At 46.5% G+C, this 20,012-nt stretch overlaps 1 long non-coding RNA gene across 1 annotated transcript in view; it reads left to right on the plus strand.

Annotated features, from left to right (window-relative positions):
• Positions 1–20,012, plus strand: part of LOC117308274 (uncharacterized) — a 79,744-nt gene that overhangs the window by 44,232 nt on the left and 15,500 nt on the right. Inside the window, exon 3 of the long non-coding RNA XR_004522258.2 lies at positions 3,210–3,368. This is a non-coding gene — a long non-coding RNA (uncharacterized lncRNA). The remainder of the gene's footprint in view (positions 1–3,209; positions 3,369–20,012) is intronic.

A 20,012-nucleotide genomic window follows, 5' to 3' on the forward strand; every position in this document is an offset into this window, starting at 1 on the left:
TGCTTAAAGAAGTACCCTTTTACCTACCTATACCCTAGCTTTAGGCTTGCTCACAGGTTTCCTAGCAACTGGGCTAATGAATGCAGTAAATTTTTTTTTTGTATTCCAGTATACTATGCTATTTTTAAATACCAAAATACTGCCTTTAAAAAATGTAATACCGTTATTTTGGTATTTTAAGAAATCTGAAAGCTGAACCATTTACATCTTGAGATTTTAAGAGAGTTTTATGCTGCATTGAATGTTCTAATTGAACAAAAGATCACTTGTTTAGAAAACATCTTTCTCATCTCCCTTATCCTCAAGAGAAGGAAAAAAATATACGTATTTGACAAAGCAAAGCATGTGTTACAAAGATACTACTAATAAAAATTCTCCATGTAAGTGGGATGTGAACGTGATAGCTTCAGAACTGACACAGGGCACTCTGCAGCAACAGCTGAATCAAATGATTCTGTAACTGTATATGAAGAAATGAAAGAACTTGAAGGTGAGCTGGTAAAACAATTTCCTTAAAACAAAATTCCAGGCTCCTATCAATAAAAATTATACTCTCTGTGAAGAAATCAGTTATTCCAAAGGATCTCAAAGATATTTGAATATGAAAGTGTCAGAGGGAAATATTTGGATTAGCTAACTGTTTCCTCTCCATTCCTCTGAGTAGATGTTTTTAACACCTTGAAAATTTTTCACAAGAAGATGCTCGGGACTCAACTGTGACATCATTGATACACACTTTTTTATTTTTGCGGTACGTGGGCCTCTCACTGTTGTGGCCTCTCCCGTTGCGGAGCACAGGCTCCGGACGCGCAGGCTCAGCGGCCATGGCTCACGGGCCCAGCCGCTCCGCGGCATGTGGGATCTTCCCGGACCGGGGCACGAACCCGTGTCCCCTGCATCGGCAGGCGGACTCTCAACCACTGCGCCACCAGGGAAGCCCCTCACACTTTTACTTTTTAATGATTGCATTTAAAGAATCATAATATTTTATTTTAAATTTTCCCAGTTACTAAAAATTCCTTTTAATTTTTTTCAATGTTGACTATGTTATTTTTGTTATATTTTATTAAATTGTATCTGCTAATAATTTGTATTAAAGTATAATATGTATTGCTTATATTTTCTGTGCTCATTGTAGTGCTTAACATTTTGTAATGTTTATACAGTTAATGTCTTCAAATTATAGTGGATGATTCGTTTCGGTGGTTTAAAATAATTTTATTAATTCCAAACACTTTTTGATAAAATAGCCGTATTAAATACAAAATGCAGGTATAGTCATTTTCTGTTGGTACCTGTACTCATTTATCTGGCCACTAGTAGTATTATATCTGCTGTTAAATTCCTAATAGAATATATTTATCTGCACTCAATCCCAGGAAGGCAGGCTGGCAGAGGACAAAGTGCTCAGATCTCTGTCATAAGAGGCCGTCTGGTGAATGAGAAAGAATGGGTCCAGGTGTTAGACAGAATGCAACCTCACGTTTACATCCCAGATAAGGAGTTCACTCCTCTGAGGCTCAGTTTCCCTGTCTGTAAAGCGAGGATTGATTTTTGTCCACCTTGTGGGGTTATTGAGATTATTAAACGAGCATGTGTGCTAACATGGCTGTCTCCTCAGAGACGCTGACCTTGTTTGGGTCTTCTCCTCTCCCTCCTTCCCTGCAAGAGACTTTTTCTCTGCTAGAAGTTACCTGGCAACAGACAAGGAGTCTGGCGCCATTGCTAGAGTTGGGGTGTCACAAGTTTGATGACACGCGGCTCCACTGGGGTCTTTGACAGCCCAGAGTGAGCTCACTACAGTGGGGTCAGGGGAGGTGAGAGTGACAGAGGAAAATGTAGTAAGGAATCAGGAGTCAGAAAGCAGCTACCCAGATTCACATTTAATGTTAATTTTCTCCTTTGAATGAATCTCAACTGGAAGCGTAAATTGAAACGGTGGGAACTGCAATGTGGGAGCCTCTTCATTTGTTTTTGGAAGTGCTGTGAGGCTACCCGGAAGGAACCAATGGGGCTGTGAGCAGGTATTTGTTTTGAAGGGCATTTCTGCGGAGTGGTAGGGAGGGGTGGAGAAGGGGGCATTTCGGCTGTTCCTTTGGAACTGAGTTGGACCTTGCAAGTGGCTTCGGGAAACCTCCAGTTGACTGTTCTCCAGTGATACATAACACACTGTACCATCTCTTTCCTTGCTAAATAATTCAGAGGTCAGCAAGCTCAGCGCCAAGAAGGCGAGTATGTGGGTGTCATTGTTTGCAGTGATTCCAAGTTTATCCGATTTTTGCAAACCTTGGTCTGTTTATCTGATTCCATGACATAAATCTAATTGGTTTGAAATTTTCAGCTGACAAACCCTGTCTTGTTCAGATGCCACCCAGGCTGTGATGAGCTCTCTCTACAACGTGCCATGCATCACTTCACCAAGTCCGTTTTTAAAATACTGGTGACATTGTTTATTTCATTAAAGCTTTGTGCCTGGGCTGGTTAAACAGACTCATCCACAGAATGGAGACGTGGATTACGAAGCTTTAACCCCCCTCCCCCATGTCAAGTACATTTGTTCCACTCTGTTGTGAACAGGAACTCTCTCCCCTAACCACGAGCACAATACTGGGCACATTGTAGGGCTGGTGAATCTATTTTTAGTCAAGATGCCTGAAAGGCTGATCATATCCAAGTGTTATGGATGATTTTTATGGACATTCTGTCCATTCGTTCAAATCAGGACTCAATTCAATCGATATATATTACCCAGCCTTAGGATGGCTACTGTCCCTGCCCCCCAGCAGTGGTCCACTGGTCAAGTGATGTTGGTCCACCCTTTTGAATGGACCAGTTGTCTCCTAGGACTTGGACTGAGCATCCCTCACTCTCCAGCGAGGCACTGTCCTTGGCACTAGGATCCCAGAAGCTGGAACCGGAAGGGATCTAGACGGTCTGCTAAGTTGGTGGTTCATGATCTCTTTTGGGGTACAGGTCCCTTTGAGAACTTGATGAAAATCCGCTTCCCAGAAAAATGCGCATGTGCCTGTATTTACCTTTCATTCCAAAATACATACTGAGCCCCTGCAATGCCCCCCCCACACCCTGTTCCAAATGCTGAGATGCAGCAGAGAAGAAAGTGATAAAAAGCCCTGAACTTACCTTCTAGGTTTAGGCGTGGGAAGGATAGACAAAAGTAGTAATTAATAAACAAATATATTGTATCCTAGAGTGTGATAAACGCCAAGGAGCAACGTATAGCCTGTGAGAATGGCAGACACGTCGCTGGAGGAGGGCGGAGACGGTACCACGTTCTGCTGGCTCCATGGACTGACTTACCCAGAGCCCGACTGATAGATACTGACTGGAAGCCGGGCCACTGTCTGCAGGTCAGGACGGCGGATTAAAACCTGGCCGGAGGGGGGTGGAACGGATATGTCACAGTGACCGTTGGACTCTCTGCGCCTAAAGACTTCCTGGCGAGGCAGGGCAGGCCTGGGGAGAGGTAGGCAGCGGCTTAGGAGTGTCGAGTCCACCCTGGCATCTATATGCTGCAGGGTCTATACCTGCTCTCTGTCTTTCTCCTCCTCTTTCTCTGGCTAATGCTGATTCATTCTTTACCTCCTAGTTTAAATAGCACATCCTTGGGGTGGGGTGGGGGGTTGCTGTTCCCCAGACTAGGCTGAGACCGTCCTCCCAGGCCCGCTCAGCACCCTGCACTTTTCTGTCATCACCATGTACCTCGGCAACTTTCTGGCACTCCCGTGTTTTCTGCTTGACTCCAGCAGCTGGACCGTGGCTTCGTGGCCCAGGGGCTGGTCTTGTTCTCTGACCTCAGGGTCTTGCTCGGTGCCTGGAACACGGCAGGGCCTCAGTACATCTCGAGAGAAGGAAAGAGTGACTATTCACAAAGCATGACAGAAACGCAGGGAAGGTGGCTGACTCTGGGGAGGCGCCGGGGAGCGCCAGGCGGGGAGTTGATGTCAGTTACTACCGAAGGATGAGGAAGCATTTTCCAGATGGAGAACGAGGGTGGGCCTTTCAGGGAGAGAGAAGAGCAGGTGCGAATGCACGAAGGTGTGGAACTGCACAGTATGCTTGCAGAGTGATTTGTGTAGCAAGTCTGGGGAAGGACGTCAGGGGACGGGGCAGGGGGTGCGGTCAATGAATCCAAAGTGGTTGGCAGAGATCAGAGTCCAGAGGACCTTGTGAGCTGCGTTTGGTTGTGGGCTTTACCCTGGGTCACTGGAAGCTACTGGATGTTTGTGAGCCCATGGATGAGATGGTGAAATTTGTGTTGTAGAAAGATGACTGGGGGTGGCGGACTGGGGGAGGCTGGACTGGAAGGGTACTAATGCTCACTGTGATACATCTGGAAGCTAATTCCTGTCCTTTCCCCCAACTCCTGGGACAGGAAGCTGGATGGTGGGCACCCACCATTATACCAGCCCTCTCTCCATCGTGAGGGGCGTCATGAGGAAGGGGAGCCAGGGTCGTCATGGATCAGTGAAAGGGCTTCCCCAATCCCCCGGCTGCCATCTAAGTGGCTGGAAGGGGACTTATTTGGGGAAATCTCCCCTACCCCCAGCAGATGTGGGGGCTGACGAAGGCTCCGCTCCCCTGTCTGGCTTCCAAAACAGCTTGAGCCAGGTCAGGAGAAGTCTGCGTGGATCCAGGAAGGGCAATCAGTGGGGCTGATTAAGCATTCAGAATAGGTTGGGCCTCCTCGGGGAATCAACTGCTAGTTTCGGTACCTATGGAATCCATAGGAAGCAGCTGCCTGGCCACTCGTGCCTGGAGATCAGGCTTTCAAGTAGAGCCAAACTTGAAGGTGGACAAAGGCTTGGACCCACCGTTTCTTGAGGGTCTGTTATGTGCCAGGTTCCATTTCGTCCTCATGCACCCCTCCCCGGGACGTATTACAACTCCAATTTTCCAAAGAAGAACCGAGGCATGGAGAGGTTAAGGACCTTGCCTGAGGTCACACCGCAGGTTCCTAGTGCAACAGGCAGAGCCTGTACTGGTTCTCCTGAACCAGCTGCAAACTCTTCTGATTTTGTCCCGATGTGTTATCATCGCTCAGCCTGGTCCCTCTGCGAGTGAAACAGCCAGTGCTTATTAAACACCCTCACAGTTCCAGGCACTCTGCATTATGTTACTTTGAATCCTTGCAACAATTCATTTGAGGTGAAGGTATTTATCCCCATTTCACAAAGAGCTGAGGCTCCAGGAGCTTTGTCGAGGTCACACAGCTGGTAAGCAGTGAAAGCAGGTCTGAACCCAGGTGGCCTGACTGATCTCAGGGTGGGCGAGAGGGAGTGAGAAGGGTGTGGCAGCTTGAAGCAGGCCCCCAGTCCTCGTCTTCGTTGAAGAAAGAATTCAGCAAAGAGACAGAGCTTACGAAGCAGATGAAGTGTTTATTAGAAGCAAAGAACACACGGGCGAACTTAGGGAGTGAGTTACGCCCAATGAGGGTGGCTGAGATCGTTTATATGTGGGCAGTCTTCCGGGTTGTCTCTGGCCAATCATCTTGCTTGTGCCCATATTTGGCCTGACTCAGGATCCTTCCTGGTGAGTGCACGGCATTCCTCAGTCAAGATGGATTCTGGGAGGTTGGCAGGACACGTTATGGGTTGGCAATTCGGCCTTCCTTTGGCCCCTCCCTAGGCTGAGGACCTTCTCTGCACATGGGTCTGCTGGAAAGTCCCCTTGACCACAAGAATGAGAAAAATGTGGTCGCTTTGTCTTCCACCCAATCGGGGCTCTGCTCCTGCTGGTCTCTTATCTCAAGGTGTCAGCAGGAGACTGGTTGCAGCTGTTCAGCCTGGGGCCCATCTATCTCCAACCTCAGGACCTCAGCGTGGGAGCCTGTCTCACTTCCTCTTTCTCCCTCTATTGCTCTCTCTGCAGACAGCACTTCTTCCCATCTAAGTCCTTCCCCAGCCCTCTCTTCCTCCCCGTTCCTCCCAAGCAGAATCTCCACCCTGGCACTTCTGCTCAGACCTGTCTGTTAAGGAGCATAGAAAGTGAGCGTGCGTGTGTTAAAGTGAGTTAGCAGGTTGTTCAAGCAGAAGTCTCTAGACAGCAGTGTGAGATGCCTTGACAGAGTCAATTACCGAAGCCCCAGGGAAGGGCTGTTTAGCATCTTGAAAGAATTAACCAACCAGTGCATAACATTGCAAATGAACCGCCTCTTAATTATATCCGTGTTTCCATTACACACCCCGTTGGGCTCCAGCCCCAGGCATCCGTGGCCCCAGGTTTATTAAATCCCCTTGGCCACAGCCAACTTCTCAGGGAGGACAGCGACACTGCACATGTGGGAACAGCTACTCTGCTTGCACTATCAACTTAAATGTCAAGTCTTTGCTTGTGGACATGTCTGCCAGAAATACAGGAAAAGAGCAAAGTTGTTTCAACAGGCTCCAGCCTTTCTGTGCTCCCGGGGAGCTGTCTTCTGCTGGATTCAATTGAGTTCCGTAACAGTAGCTACCTTTGCTGGCATATCTCCTGTGTGCCAGGCACTTTTTGTAACTCTCACCTGCACCGTAGGTGTTGTTATCTCCCATTTTACAGGCAGGGAAACTGAGGCTTGAAAGTCATGGGGACTTGCCCAAGGTCATGTATTTGGTCAATTGCAACCAGGGTCTACCTGGTATCTGAGTCTGTGCGTCAGATCATGCCACCCACTGCCCCTGAGTCAACCCAACGTGTGTTTCAAATAACTCAGTTCTTGTCTGTGGTGTCCATACCTCTTACCTCGTAGTTAGAGTTTGTCTCAAACCCTATTTTACGCCAGTGGCAGTTTGGTGCTTGGCCCCAGGTTTCTGAGAAGTTTCTAGAGGCGTTCATTTCTGTTGTGTTGGGTTGGGTTCTGGCCTTTCTGGCCAACTCTCTCAGCTGCCCCTTATTACACATGGTGCCGATTCGGGGTTGACTCAGAAGGAACAGTCAGTCTTTCTGCCCACTTCCCACAGAATAACCCCACTCCCACCAGGCATTTTTACATGAATTGCAAAATTCGGGGTTGACTTGAAGAGAAAGGTGCATTTGTTTTTCTGGGTTTTTTGGGTTTTGTTTTCGTTTTTTGGCCTGCCGTGCAGCATATGGGAGCTTAGCTCCCGGATGAGGGATTGAACTTGGGCCCCTGGCAGTGGAAGCTCAGGGTCCTAACCACTGGACCGCCAGGGAATTCCCTAAGAGAAAGGTGCTTTTGTTATCCCCATTTTACAGATGAGGAAATTGAGGCTTAGGTTAATTTGCCCCAATTTTTTCTGCAGGTAAGTGTAGACCCAGGGCTTGAACCTGGGGCTGCCTGGCTCCAGCATTCCGATTCTTAACCTCTAGACTGGGAAAGTATCGTCACACACTTGATTCCTCTGTGTATGTTCCAAGTCCTCACTGAACGCTGACTTCACTTTCCAAAGGTGGGGTCTTGTAGTGGTCTTTGGTGTCTGATATGGTGCAATGCATCCAGAAGGCATTTAATAAGTGCTGGACGGATGAATGACTAAACAAAATACGGTTGTTTGAGGCATAAGTTGTCTACTCAGATCTGCCTTGGAGAGAAAATGCTACCTAAAAGAGGATAGTTTGTGGCTCTTTTCTAGAAACCAGCCATTTGCACACCTCTCCCTGGGAGGCAGTGGATTGCAAAGCTGAGCCATCCTTTGGTCTGGTTTCATCAACATTTCCTTGTCTTTTAATTTGTGCTAAGAGGGCATGAAAAGAAATAAACAGAGCGATGTGGCGGGGGGAACTTCTTCTTGGCTCCCGTGGTGGGGTAGGCATATAAGACGGACTGAGTGCTCTGCCTTCCTGTCAAAGTTCACGCTGTTTTTACTCCAAAGTTGTTTTCCCACATGTTTTATCGTGCTCTCTGGAAAATCAATTTTTTCTTCTCAAGACCACAGAAGAATCTCTGTGTTTCAAAACACATTTGTGCCCTTAAAACTAACATATTCAGTCTTACTGCCTCTGGTTTCTGTAAGCAGGCCCATTCCATGCTATTTTTAGGGTCATTTCCAGAAAAATAATTTCCTTTTCACTGTGGACTCTGTCAAGCTGAGTGGAGTTATTTTCTTTGTGAAGTTGGATGAGTAAATCCAGTCCGAAAAGATGGGGATTTAAAACATTTCCTGCAGAGATGGGGCTCCTCGCTGTGTTTATCTTATGGATTAAAATAAAAAGAAGCTCCCAGAAGGTCAGCGTGTCCATTGTGCTTTGTTACCATCTATCAGGTCTATTTTCTTAAGTAGTCAGAGCTGTTTGCATGAATAATAATAATAGCTCCAGCAATAATTGCTTTTGGGTGCTAAAAATAGCCTCTTTCTTGGGGTTGGAGTTGGATGGACCTGGATTCAAATCTGGACAAGTTACTTAACCTCTCTGGCTTCAGCTTCCTGCTCTAAAAAGCAGGAAGACTAATAGTACCTACAGCATCAGGTTCTGTTAAGGGTAAAGCAAGATAAGGCATGCGTATCAGGATGGATGGATGTCTCCATTAGGGGAAGAAGGCACAGGACCCATGATTCTTTTAGGGATCCACAAAATGTTTCCATTTTACTTTTTTTAAATCATAAGAAAAACATGAATATGGTAATAATAGATACATAATAATGAATCCAGTCCAGATTATACTTACCTTTCTACTTGCATAGTCATACAATATAATTTTAAACATTTTTATGGAGGAAGGAGCCCATGAAGGCAGGTGCTGAGGATCCATGAGTCATAATGCAGCCCTGATGTGTATCCATTTGGATTAGATTACCCAGTGACAGTATCTTCAAAAAATGGAAGTATATTTTTCTTTCGTGTAAAAGAAGCCCAGAAGTCAGCAGTCTGAGGCTGGTTTGGCAACTCCTTGGTCTTCAAGGCCCTGGACTTCTGTTTTTCTGTAGTACCTCCTTCAAGTTTGCCTCGTGGTGCAAAATGGCTGCTGGAGCTTTAGCCATCATGTCTGCATTCCAGGGATCATGAACAGAGATGGGGCAAAAGACAAAAGGGGCCTACTTCTCAGCTGGGGCAGCTCCCTTTAAGGAACATTCTAAGAATTTTTTGCACAACACTGAACTTGTGATCACAAGGCGACAGCTTAGCTACGAGGCAGTGGGGGGAGGCTGGGAAATGTCAAGTTTTGGTTGGATGTATTGCTTTTCCAAACAAAAAGCTTATACCAAAGAAGGGAAGAATAGGGCCACGGTACACAACTCAGAAGTGAGGAGGCAGTAGCTCTCTCTATGGGCAACACCTCGACCAAGAGGGAGACAGGAGAGAACTGGGCAGACAGATTCCTCCTGCCAGGTACCCCACCTGTGGTGTGGTGCTTGAGCCAGGTCTGAAAGAGGAAGGGCATCCCTGCAGAGGTAGGGCTCCAATCACGTGAGAGGGTCAGAAAGGAAAGGATGAAGGGAATCCATCAGGTACATGAGCTCCGTATCCCATACAGCGGGTTCCCTCACTCCATAGGTCTCTGCTTACGTGACCCCTCCCCAGAGAAGCCATCCCTGACCACCGGCTCTCAGTCTCAGGCCTCCTTTCCCTCTCCTCTACTCCTTACTACCTCGGGCTATTTTTTCTTTATGGCGTATGTCATCACCTGTAGGTTTGCTTCTTTATTGTTTAGCTGCTCTGCTAGAATGTAGGCTGTCTGGGAGGCATGGATCTTACCTGTCCTGCTCATCACGGCATCCTGCTTCTGGCATCTCCAGCATGTCGTGCCTGGCGTGTGATGGGCGCTCATGCCTATGGAATGACTGGCCTGATGTATGAATATTGAACAGCGCGGGGGGGACCGGACTGACTTGGACTCTGGTACCCAGGCTCTCACACTCTCTTCTACACTCTTCAGCTCTCTTGTTTCATTCATTGTCATCCAACAAAGGCTTGCTGAGAGCCTCCTCTGTGCTAAATGCTGTTCTGGGCATGGGAACCCTGCAAGAAACAAAGGAGAAGGAAATCCTTACTCTTGTGGAGTTTGTTTTGTTTTGTTTTTTGGCCACACCGCGCGGCTTGTGGGATCTTAGTTCCCCGACCAGGGATCGAACCCGGGCCCTTGGCAGTGAAAGCGCAGAGTCCTAACCACTGGACTGCCAGGGAATTCCCAAGTTTATCTTCTAAAGGGAGTGGGGGACAAATAAATATGTCAGCAGATGATACGTGGTGTGGAGAAAACCAAAGAAGAGAGGGGACTAGCTTCTGGGAGTGGGGTGTGGTCATTTTATAGGGAGTGGCCGAAGGAAGGCTTCACTAAAAAGTGGTAACAGTGGAGCAAAAATCCGAAGGAGCTGGGGAGCCAGCCATGTGGACATCTAATAGAAAAATGTTCTAGGCAGAGGGAACAGTAAGTGCAAAGGGCCTGGGGCAGGAGTGTGCCTTGTGTGTCTGATGAACAGAGATGAGCCAGTGTGGCTGGTAGAGAGAGTGGGAGCCAGGTGGAGGGTGCCAGGGTCAGGGAAGATCACTTAGGTCCTGTAGGTCACTGTTGGAACTTTGGTTTGTTTTCTGAAGGCTTTGAGAAGCCATTGGAGAGTTTGGGGCAGAGGAGTGGCATGATTTGACTTTTGTTTTAAAAGGATTCCTCTGGCCGTGTGTTGAGGATTGACTGTACAGAGTGGGAGTGGAAGCAGGGAGATGAATGAAGAGGCTACTGCCTTATGAAGGTTAATTTTATGTGTCAACTTGACTGGGCAAAGGGATGCCCAGAGAGCTGATAAAACATTATTTCCGAGTGTGTCCGTGAGGGTGTCTCTGGATGAGATCAGCATTTGAATTGTAGACAGAAAGATCACCAATATCAACGTAGGCAGGCATGATACAAGCCTTTGAGGGCCCGAATAGAACAAAAAGGTAGAAGAAGGTCAAATTTGCCGTCTCTGCTTGATCGGGGACATCCATCTTCTCCTGCCCTTGGACATCGATGCTCCTGGATTTTGGCCCTTTGGACTTTGGACTTGGACCAGGACTTACTCCCTACTTCTCGGGCTTCAGGTTCGAATTGGAACTACACCACCAGCTCTTCTGATGGCAGGGCTCAGCTTCTATAATCATGTGAGCCAATCTCTCATAGTAGATCTCTTTCATTATATATCTACGTATATATGTATCTCCCCTGCTTCTCTGGAGAACCCTGACTCATGCATGCCTCCTCTAGGGGAAAGATGACCAGGGTTTGGACCAGGGTAGAGGCAGAGGGGGACATGAGAAACTGCAGTTTAGTTTGACAGGACGGAATTTTCCCTTCTTTCGCTGAACACTCTCTTAGTCATGCCACGGATTCCCCCCACCCCCCGGCCCCACCTCCCCCGACAATCAAGTTCCCACGGGAGAGGCTCTGTTCCATTAGAGGTGTATCTTTGTTAATGTCACACGTGGGCAAGGCTCAATCCCCGCAATTCTCAGCGGGTGCAGATGTAGGAGTTTCAGTGGGCAGGCTCCAAGGTGAGCCTGCCGACAAGGTGTTAAAAATATGTGAACTTTCTTTACAGGAGCTTGGGCTGTCTGTTTGCCCCCAGTGCTCTCTGCTGCCTTTCACGCCCTGTCAGTTTCACTAATTTCCATTATCCGGTTTCTGAAGAAGACACAGAAGGTTCATGTGAAGTAGTGTTGCTAACTCTACTCTGTACCAGCTGGGATCCCTATTATACAAATAGGGATCTTGTTAACCCCATTTTACAGACGGGGGTAAATAAACTGATTCAGAGCAATGAAATGACTCACCCAAGGCCATGTGGTTCTTACTTGCTGATTACAACTCTTGGCTTCAAAGCTCTCTCCACTCCCGTCTACTGGGTTTGTAGTTGCTGAGAGTTGAGAGAGAATTCTCCCTACGCCAGACAGATGTCATACCCTGCTTGTCAGTAGATGATCCCAGAAACCGAGTAAGAGACAAGGGACTGTGTTTGTATTCTCTTCCAGCTCTCCAGTAAAGAAAGGAAAACATTCACCTGTGTGCTCATCATTTGCACCGTGAGACCCGGGCAGCACGCGGCGTGGTCCTACTGCTTACAGCAGAGCGTTCACAGAATGTGTGCACTTAAGTTTCCCCAAATGAAGGGCTTCTCTCCAAAAGACTATCTGTAGCACGTGTGTGGTTGTCAGCACTTATTGTTACATTTTTACACCCAAAGCCCTGTACCTTCTTACTCCATGCTCCTGCCTAGCCTTGGTCCTTGAAAACAATCCTTAGAAGGTGGTTTTTAGTAAAATTTGTCATATTCAGAATTAAATTTCAGTGACTTGATGAAACCCTTGCTGGGGAGTGGGAATGCAACAGAGTTGGAATTATATTCTCAAGTGTTCCTGGAGCCTGCCCCAAGTACCAAGGCATTCAGAAATGAAAAGGCATTTGCCCTCTGTGGGTTTCCAGGAAAAAAAGACACTGGGCAGTCATTTACCTTTTTCTGCAGTTTCCTAATTTTCTCAATCTGTTCCCATAGCAACCCTAATAGGGAGTGGGTTGCTAGAAAAACATTCGTTTCTATAGAAACAATTTGTTTTATAAGAGAAAAAGTTTACTTGGTAGCGCATGAAATCTAACATTAGGATTTTGGTTTTGTCGGTGGATTTTTTTTTTTTTTTTGTCAGCCTGGAGAATATTTCCCGAGCCACCTACAGACGTATGTTGCATCTTCAAGCTCACATTTTCATCTCATAGTGTGTTCTTATATGGATTCTGGATGGAGGGTGCTGAATCTTAGTCCCTAGGGATCTTTGCTAAGAATATAAAATGAAATTTAAAAAAATTAGAGCACTTGCATTCTTATATACAAGGGGAAAGACTAAATGATCTCTTGAGACTTTTTTGTGGTTGTTGTAGCAATTTGCTGTTTCTCTTGACTTTCTTGTGAAAACCCTGAGGGGTTTTTACTAGAATCAGATAGGTGGTTTTGTTGCAGGTGACAGAAATCTAACTCAAAATTGGTTAAGAAAAACAAAGGGGGCGTTTCTATTAGTTTTCATATTTTAGAAGTCTGGAGGTTTCAGGTAAGGCTGGATCCAGGGCTCACTAATGCCTAGTTGCTTTCCCTCACTCAGCTCTACCTTCCACTGTGTTGACTTCATTATCAGGCAGGCTCTTCTCATGAGGCCCCAGCAACTCCAGCCATATCCTCTGCAGCTTCCAGCTAAGCGTCTCCAGTGGAAAGGGAGCACTGTTTTTCCAATAGTTCCTGGAAAGGTCCTGGCAATGACTCTAACTGGATGACATGCCCACCCCTGAACCAATCACTGGGGACCTGGGGAATTAAATGAGTTGATTGGCCAGGCCTGGGTCAGGTGCTTACCTGTGGGGTCAGAGGTGAGGTCAGCACCTCCCAGCCCCCACGGACTCAGAGAGAGGGAAGAAATCTGTAGAGAAAAATCAGGAGGCAGAGCTAGATAAAAGGGGGGTTGGGTGTGATCCAGGCCCCAGTCAGTCACTCCAGTGGGTGATTCCAAATTGCTGGAGTAGACCCATTTCACTACATGCTGAAATTAGAGGGCTGGACCTTAAACGCCCACTTCTTCCCAGCCTGGGCAGAAAGAAAGAGAGAGAGAGAGACAGTTAGATTTTCCCTTTCCCAATCATCTCATTTTTCTAATTGACCTGCTACCAGCTCCACCTCGAGAACATCTTTCAAGATTTTTTTTTTTTCTCCTTCTGGAGGGAGTTGAAAAAAATCAGAATACATTTGCATGTTACCTAAAACATTCTAAACCCGTGTCTTATCTTTGTCACTGCACAGCCTTTTCTTTTCAGTGTTGGTAGCTGTAAAATTACCGTCACCTTCAGCCTCACCGATTCCTTCTTGAAAAGGTTATTGTGGACAGGGGTCCAAAAATCATTTGGAAACACAGCCTAGGTCTGTTTTTCAATTGTCTTTTTAACCCAAAGTTCAGCGATTTCTAGAAAATCATATGTCAGCAGAAGCAGCACATAAACAATCTCATGTAGTCTTTTGGTGGGGGGGAAATGTTCCCTGAGATGACTGAAGGTGGGAATTATTTCAGGGAGGGTGTTGGTGTAATTACTGTTGGCCAGTAATTTAAATTAACTGGATTTCCAGGGTTTATTAAGCGCTTAAAATAGGATTGTTAAAATTCAGAGAGCGTTTTAGTTTGAATTTAATTTCTGCTCTGGGGTTTCTCTCATTTTCAAAATGCTTTGTTTTCATTGTCATTAGTTTGCAGAGATATTTAAAAGTTTAAAATATCCTTAGGATTTTTTTCCCCTTGTTAATAAATTGGGTTAATTATTTCCATGGAGATTACTTCCAACAAGACCCTTGTATTTTAGCAAGGAGCTCTCCTGTTGGGATCAGATGGGAATCATTTGAAACCTTTAATCTCAAGATAAGACTAAGCATTTCTTATGAATGAATCCCTGGGTCTCAGCGGGACATCTGAAAGGCCCTTCGGGATAGAAAGGCTTGTGCTTCAGAAGAGAAAACCTTTCAAGTAAGGCTCACAAGTGAGGGACTTTGGCAAGCCTGGTCGTAGGAAGTGTGCTCGCGTATGTGTGTGTGTGGGCATGTATGCAAATGCATGCATGCATTGGAGGTGAGAAGCATTTGTGTTCTGCTAGGTGAAGCTGTCCTTTGTAATACTGAGAATGAAGGCTGACGTTCAGCTTGGAACTCACTCCAGAGGCCTTGACATCAGGGGAGATACAGAGTCACCCGGAGAAGCAGGGACCAGTGCTGTAAAGCAGGGACCAGTGCATCACGAACCTGGATGCACAGCCACATCGCCTGGGCATCTTGTTCAAATCCATGCTCTGAAACAGTAGGTCTGGGGTGGGTCCTGGGATTCTGGATTTGTAACAGACTCCCGGTGATCCCTGGGCAGATGGTCCACGGACCTCACTTTGAGTAGGGAGATTGTAGATTGCTTCTTCATTTTGCCTTGATTGGGAAAGGGTCTGAAAATCAAATTTTGGATTCTCCCAGACCTTAGCAGTGCTGGCTTTGGTGTATCTTGGGACTTTACGTCACACCAGAAAAAGAACTCCCATTTGAAGGGTAAGGCCCAAACACCGTCTAAATCAGAACTGCGAGATGATGTCTTAATCCTGGTGAAAGAATCTGGCTGCAAATGGAGAGAGAGGGAGAGAGGGGACAGCTCAGCAGTGATTCAGACAAAACTCATCTTTCAAAGCAGGAATGGAAATGAAGCCCGTTGTTCCTTCAGAATTTCTTTAAGAATCTTTCTCAGCTAAGGGGACTGTATTCCCCGAGGGGGTGGAGATGTTCCGTAATGTCTTTGTTCATTTAGCTGAAGGCAGATTTCTCTGTTCTCCTTACTGGGGATGATCTTGTACCTGACTCTTTAGATAAGAGGAAGCCACAGTGAAGCATTTCATCAGAATTCTTGATGAGGTGGCAGATTCGGAGGGGAGAAGGCAGCGGGCACCTCTGAGATTCTGGGTGGGACAACAAGGTCGGGGCAAAGAGTGTAGATGCAGGGAGGCCTTTAATTGGGGCCACTGGTGAAATTAATCAATTGCACAGCCCTGACTTAGAGCTTCAGCTTGAGCCTATAAATCTCGAAGGACAGGAGGGACGATTCCATTCATTCACTCATGAAACATTTACTGTCTTTCTCTTATGCAAAGCACAGGCTCGTCAAACTTAGCTTGCAAGTTGCACTTGCTCCTCCAAGATCCACACCCACCTAAATGCCACCTCCCCCTTGTCTCCACGTGGAAACCGTGAAAAACTTTGGCTCACTCCTCTGGGGAGCTGTGGGGCCTGTGGAATCATAGTCTGTGGAGTGAGGGAGAGGGTCCCCTTCCCAAAGTCCGTGAGGGCAGCACCTGCCCAATGCCATGAGATGCCTGGTAGCTGTGAACAGAGCCTACCTGCCATCTACTCCTGGGGCTGCTACCTTTCAAGATAGAAGGGCCTGGTTAGAATTCAGGAGGTCTGTGGTCCACTGAGGCCCTTGGGTTCATCACCTATGGATCCTGTTTTCATTATTATCAATGCAAATAGTTCTTTTTTCACAACTGTGAGTTTTTTTTTTTTCTTTTTTTGATGGATTTAAAAGCACCGTAAACCCTAAAGTGCCATGAAAACGTAAAGATTTCTTACTATTTTGTGTAGGAAGGAGTGCCCAATGTACCCTCCTAGTTTGGTAGTTAAAGATGTGCTGGGACACTGGCTGTGGATGGGGGTGAGGTGAGGTGGGCGAGGGGAGGGGGGAGAGAGAAAGTCCAGATTTGTAACAATTGCAGATTTCCTTGGTGTAAATACTCATATCATGGCTGATTTCTACTGTGGTTGCCACCAATGATTTAATAACCTGTTTGTAAAATTCTTGAATAGGTAATCATCAGAATTCCTGGATATTTAACAACTTGCCTTCTCAAGCTGGTAAGAGCTAGCTCCAGCTCACCTGGTCCATCTCAGGTAACAGCCTGGACTGGAACCAGATCTGCCTCTTACTCTCTCTGTGATTTTGCATAAATGACTAAATTATGTCTATTTCCTCATATGTAAAATGGGGATATAATAGTACCTGCCTCGTAGGGTTGAAATAAAGATTAAATGAGATAATGCATATGAGGCCTTTGCCGTATAGTAAGTGCTCAATAAACGACAGTTACTATTATCTGTGCTGTGTATCTTGGTCAACTGATGGTGCCAGGGTCTGAGTGGACACACTCTCACTGCAAGGTTACCAGTCCTGTCATCTGAAAGTTGTGGGCTCATCTCTTTTACTGCCTAGGCCCATTTTAAGACTCCAGCCTCCTACCAATCATTCATTCATCTTCTCTCGCAGAGCTCGAAGCACTCCCCTTGGGTCAGGCTTTTTACAAACAGCATCCCACTTAGTCCCCACAGCAGCCCTATGAAGGAAGGATACTCTCAATATTCCCATTGTACAGATGGGACAGTTGAGACTCAGGGAGGCTGAATAAGTCTTACAGCTAAGAGTAAGGAGAGGTGAGATTTCAATCTAGATTCCTTGGGTCTACACCCCACTCCTACTTTTTTATTTTATTTTATTTATTTATTTATTTTTGCGGTACGCGGGCCTCTCACTGTTGTGGCCTCTCCCGTTGCAGAGCACAGGCTCCGGACGTGCAGGCTCAGCGGCCATGGCTCACGGGCCCAGCCGCTCCGCGGCATGTGGGATCTTCCCAGACCAGGACACGAACCCGTGTCCCCTGCATCAGCAGGCGGACTCTCAACCACTGCGCCACCAGGGAAGCCCACTCCTACTTTTTTAAAAGGAAAAACCTTTTATTTAGAATAATTTCCTGATTGTCTCTATTCTTAATTTAATTTCCATGCATAAGAGTCACCTTTTAAAGTATGCAACTGGATTTTTAACATATTCACAGGGTTGTGCAACCATCACGATGATCCAATTTTAGAGCGTTTCCATACCCCTAAAAAGAAAACCCAGACGCCCCCTCTTCTCTCCAGAGAAACTTAAGAGACACTGGACATGACTCTGGGCTTCCACAGAAACCACCCTCCATTCAGCCAGCTGGGCCCATGGGTATGTGTGTGTGTGGGGGGGGTGAATGGGGGAAGGAGTCAAGCAGAAGCGTTTTGCTCACATCCCAGGTCCCAGAAAGCTTCACCTGATTATACTGAGCTCTTTAGTCTCCCCTCCCTCCCAATGTGAAGAGGGAATTTTTAATTATTTCCAGGGCTACAGGCCATTCTCATTTTATTGCCTTGTCATCCCTCCAATCCCCCCGAACTTTCTTGGTTTGGGGAGAAGGCAGGCATGTGGAGAGCGCTAGTCCCTCCTTGCCTTTGTTCAAGCTTTTGCTCTCTTCCCTTATTCCCTCTGCCTCCTTTCAGCTGCTCATTCCAGTCTTCCACTATCATCTGATTTTAGGCACCAGGATGAAGGAAGTGATTGGGACCCCCTAGTGTGTCAATCAAAAATAGAAATTAATGAGTGGTTTTTCCAGACAAACCTGGAGGCAGCTGTTTGGTACTTAAAACTCAGGCTGTGTTTAACCACTGGGGGGAAAATGTGTATCAGTTGCAGTCTGATCATAGTATTGTCTAAACAGCCCTTTGAATTTGTAAATGACACGTGACACAGGTATTTTTAGCTCCTGTTACTTGGAAGCTGAACAGTTCCCCCCAACTCTGTGTTACACTTCTAACTTGATAATCTCTGGTTCTGTTAGTTTCACCTTCCTTTGGGCTGTTAGATATGCAAACTGCGTTCATCTCCCTCACCTTCCAGACCTTTTCTTTGTTCCATGGTGGAAGTGGGTGTACAGGGAAAAAAAAAAAAAAGGTGGTTGGGCAAAATAATTTATCTTTGGTTGTTTTTGAGGCTTGAGAGTCTTTGATTTGAAGACCCAGTGGTAGATCCGTCTCAAGGCTCATGAGAGGTCCTCTGGGACCCTCATCCCAGCGCCCTTCAGTATTACTTCCTGCGTTGCACATTCAGACCTAAAGACCAGTGCTTGACCTTGTTCACAAAACAAGACATTTCTCTCCTTTGTGCGCTGCAGGCCCTTTCCTAGGGAAGGAAGTCAGTGACTACTTAGTAAATGAATAAACTTTGGAACCAAAGTGCCTGAGTACTCAGAGTGCTTTTTCTTCTTTCCTTATTATAAGTAACCCAGACTTCCCCATTGCAAGAGTGTTGTGAACAATATCATTAACCCAAATAATAAGAGCTGACTGTGTGGCAGGTGCTGTTGCTTGTGCTTTACGTGTACAATTCTTTTATCTTCCTGTGATCACAGGTTTCTCACCCTCAGCACCGTTGACATTTGGGGTTGGATAATTCTGTTGTGCGGGGCTGCCCTGGGTATTGTTAAGATGTTGACAGCATCTACTGACCTCTACTCTACCCATTAGCACCTCCGTCCAGAATGACAGCCAAGTATTCTTCAGACATCATCAAATGTGGCCTGGGGGAGAGGGGTTACCTGCAGTTGAGAACCACTGGAATGTTGAAGGGGGCAAAAAAAAAAAAAAAATTAGAAGGAAAACAGTAGGGGAAGGAAAATTAGGGACATAGGAGTGAAACCAACACAGAGGAAAGGCGACGTGTGAGCACAGAGGGAGAAAGATATTGGGGGTTGGGATCAGAAGCCCTGGCCTTGGTTCTTGGCACTGAATTGGCTGTGGGCACCCTGGGCAAATCTTTACCCTTCCTGTGCCTTGGTTTTCTCATCTGTAAAATGGGTATCTGCAGCACAGGATTAGTTGTAAAGAGCAAATAAATTCCCTGTTGTGAAAGTGCAATGCAGATCCAAGTCATTCTTTTCACTGCTGCGTGTGTTAATGACACGCCTGTACACTCAGATCCATTTGCCTCTGTCAGCGTCAGCTGGGCTGTGGAAAGAGGAGACTCCTGAACTGAGTGTCCTCCCTGTGATGATTAGTAGTACAGCATTGCCTTCTCATTCATGATCAGAGAATAATTTGATGAAAAGCACGTTTAGATAAGGAACACGGCAAAACACTTGGGAGGGCCAGCCAGAGGTGAAAGGGTTTTTGTGGCAGGGAAAATTGATTTGGGATTTCCAGGTCTAGGTGCCTCTGGATTGCCCCTTATTCCTTTCTTCTTTTCTCTGCAGAATTCAGCTGCAGGAACTTTCAAGTAGTTTGGAAAATGCAGCATTGAAAATGACACTTGCTGTCCATGGACTTAAGAAGCAAGAAATAGAGCATTTCTGTATTAAAAAAAAATCTATTTCAAGCCCGCCTCACTGGTTATTGGGGGCTCCCTGCACCACTCCCACCCCCATCCCTAGGATAGAGAAAGCTTTGGGGGCCTTATATAGCCTGGAAGCCCTGGCCAGGCCTCTGCTCATCTGTCCACACGTCTTAGCCCTGCCAATCCCAGGTCTGCTGCTTCCTTCCAGCTGCTCTTGGTCAGACTAAGACCCTGTGACCATTCCTTTCCAAGGGCACGACACACTCCCACCCACCTACAACATGGCTAAGGTCCCAGACCCCTGCTCTGTTGAAGGACCACAGTCTCAAGAAATCTTTCTAGGTCATTTCTCCCACTCCTCTCCTGCGTTCTTCAGGGGTAGTCATGTCCTCTCCTGATTTTCC

This window comes from Tursiops truncatus, chromosome 15, assembly GCF_011762595.2.
Source record: "Tursiops truncatus isolate mTurTru1 chromosome 15, mTurTru1.mat.Y, whole genome shotgun sequence".
Taxonomy (NCBI): domain Eukaryota; kingdom Metazoa; phylum Chordata; class Mammalia; order Artiodactyla; family Delphinidae; genus Tursiops; species Tursiops truncatus.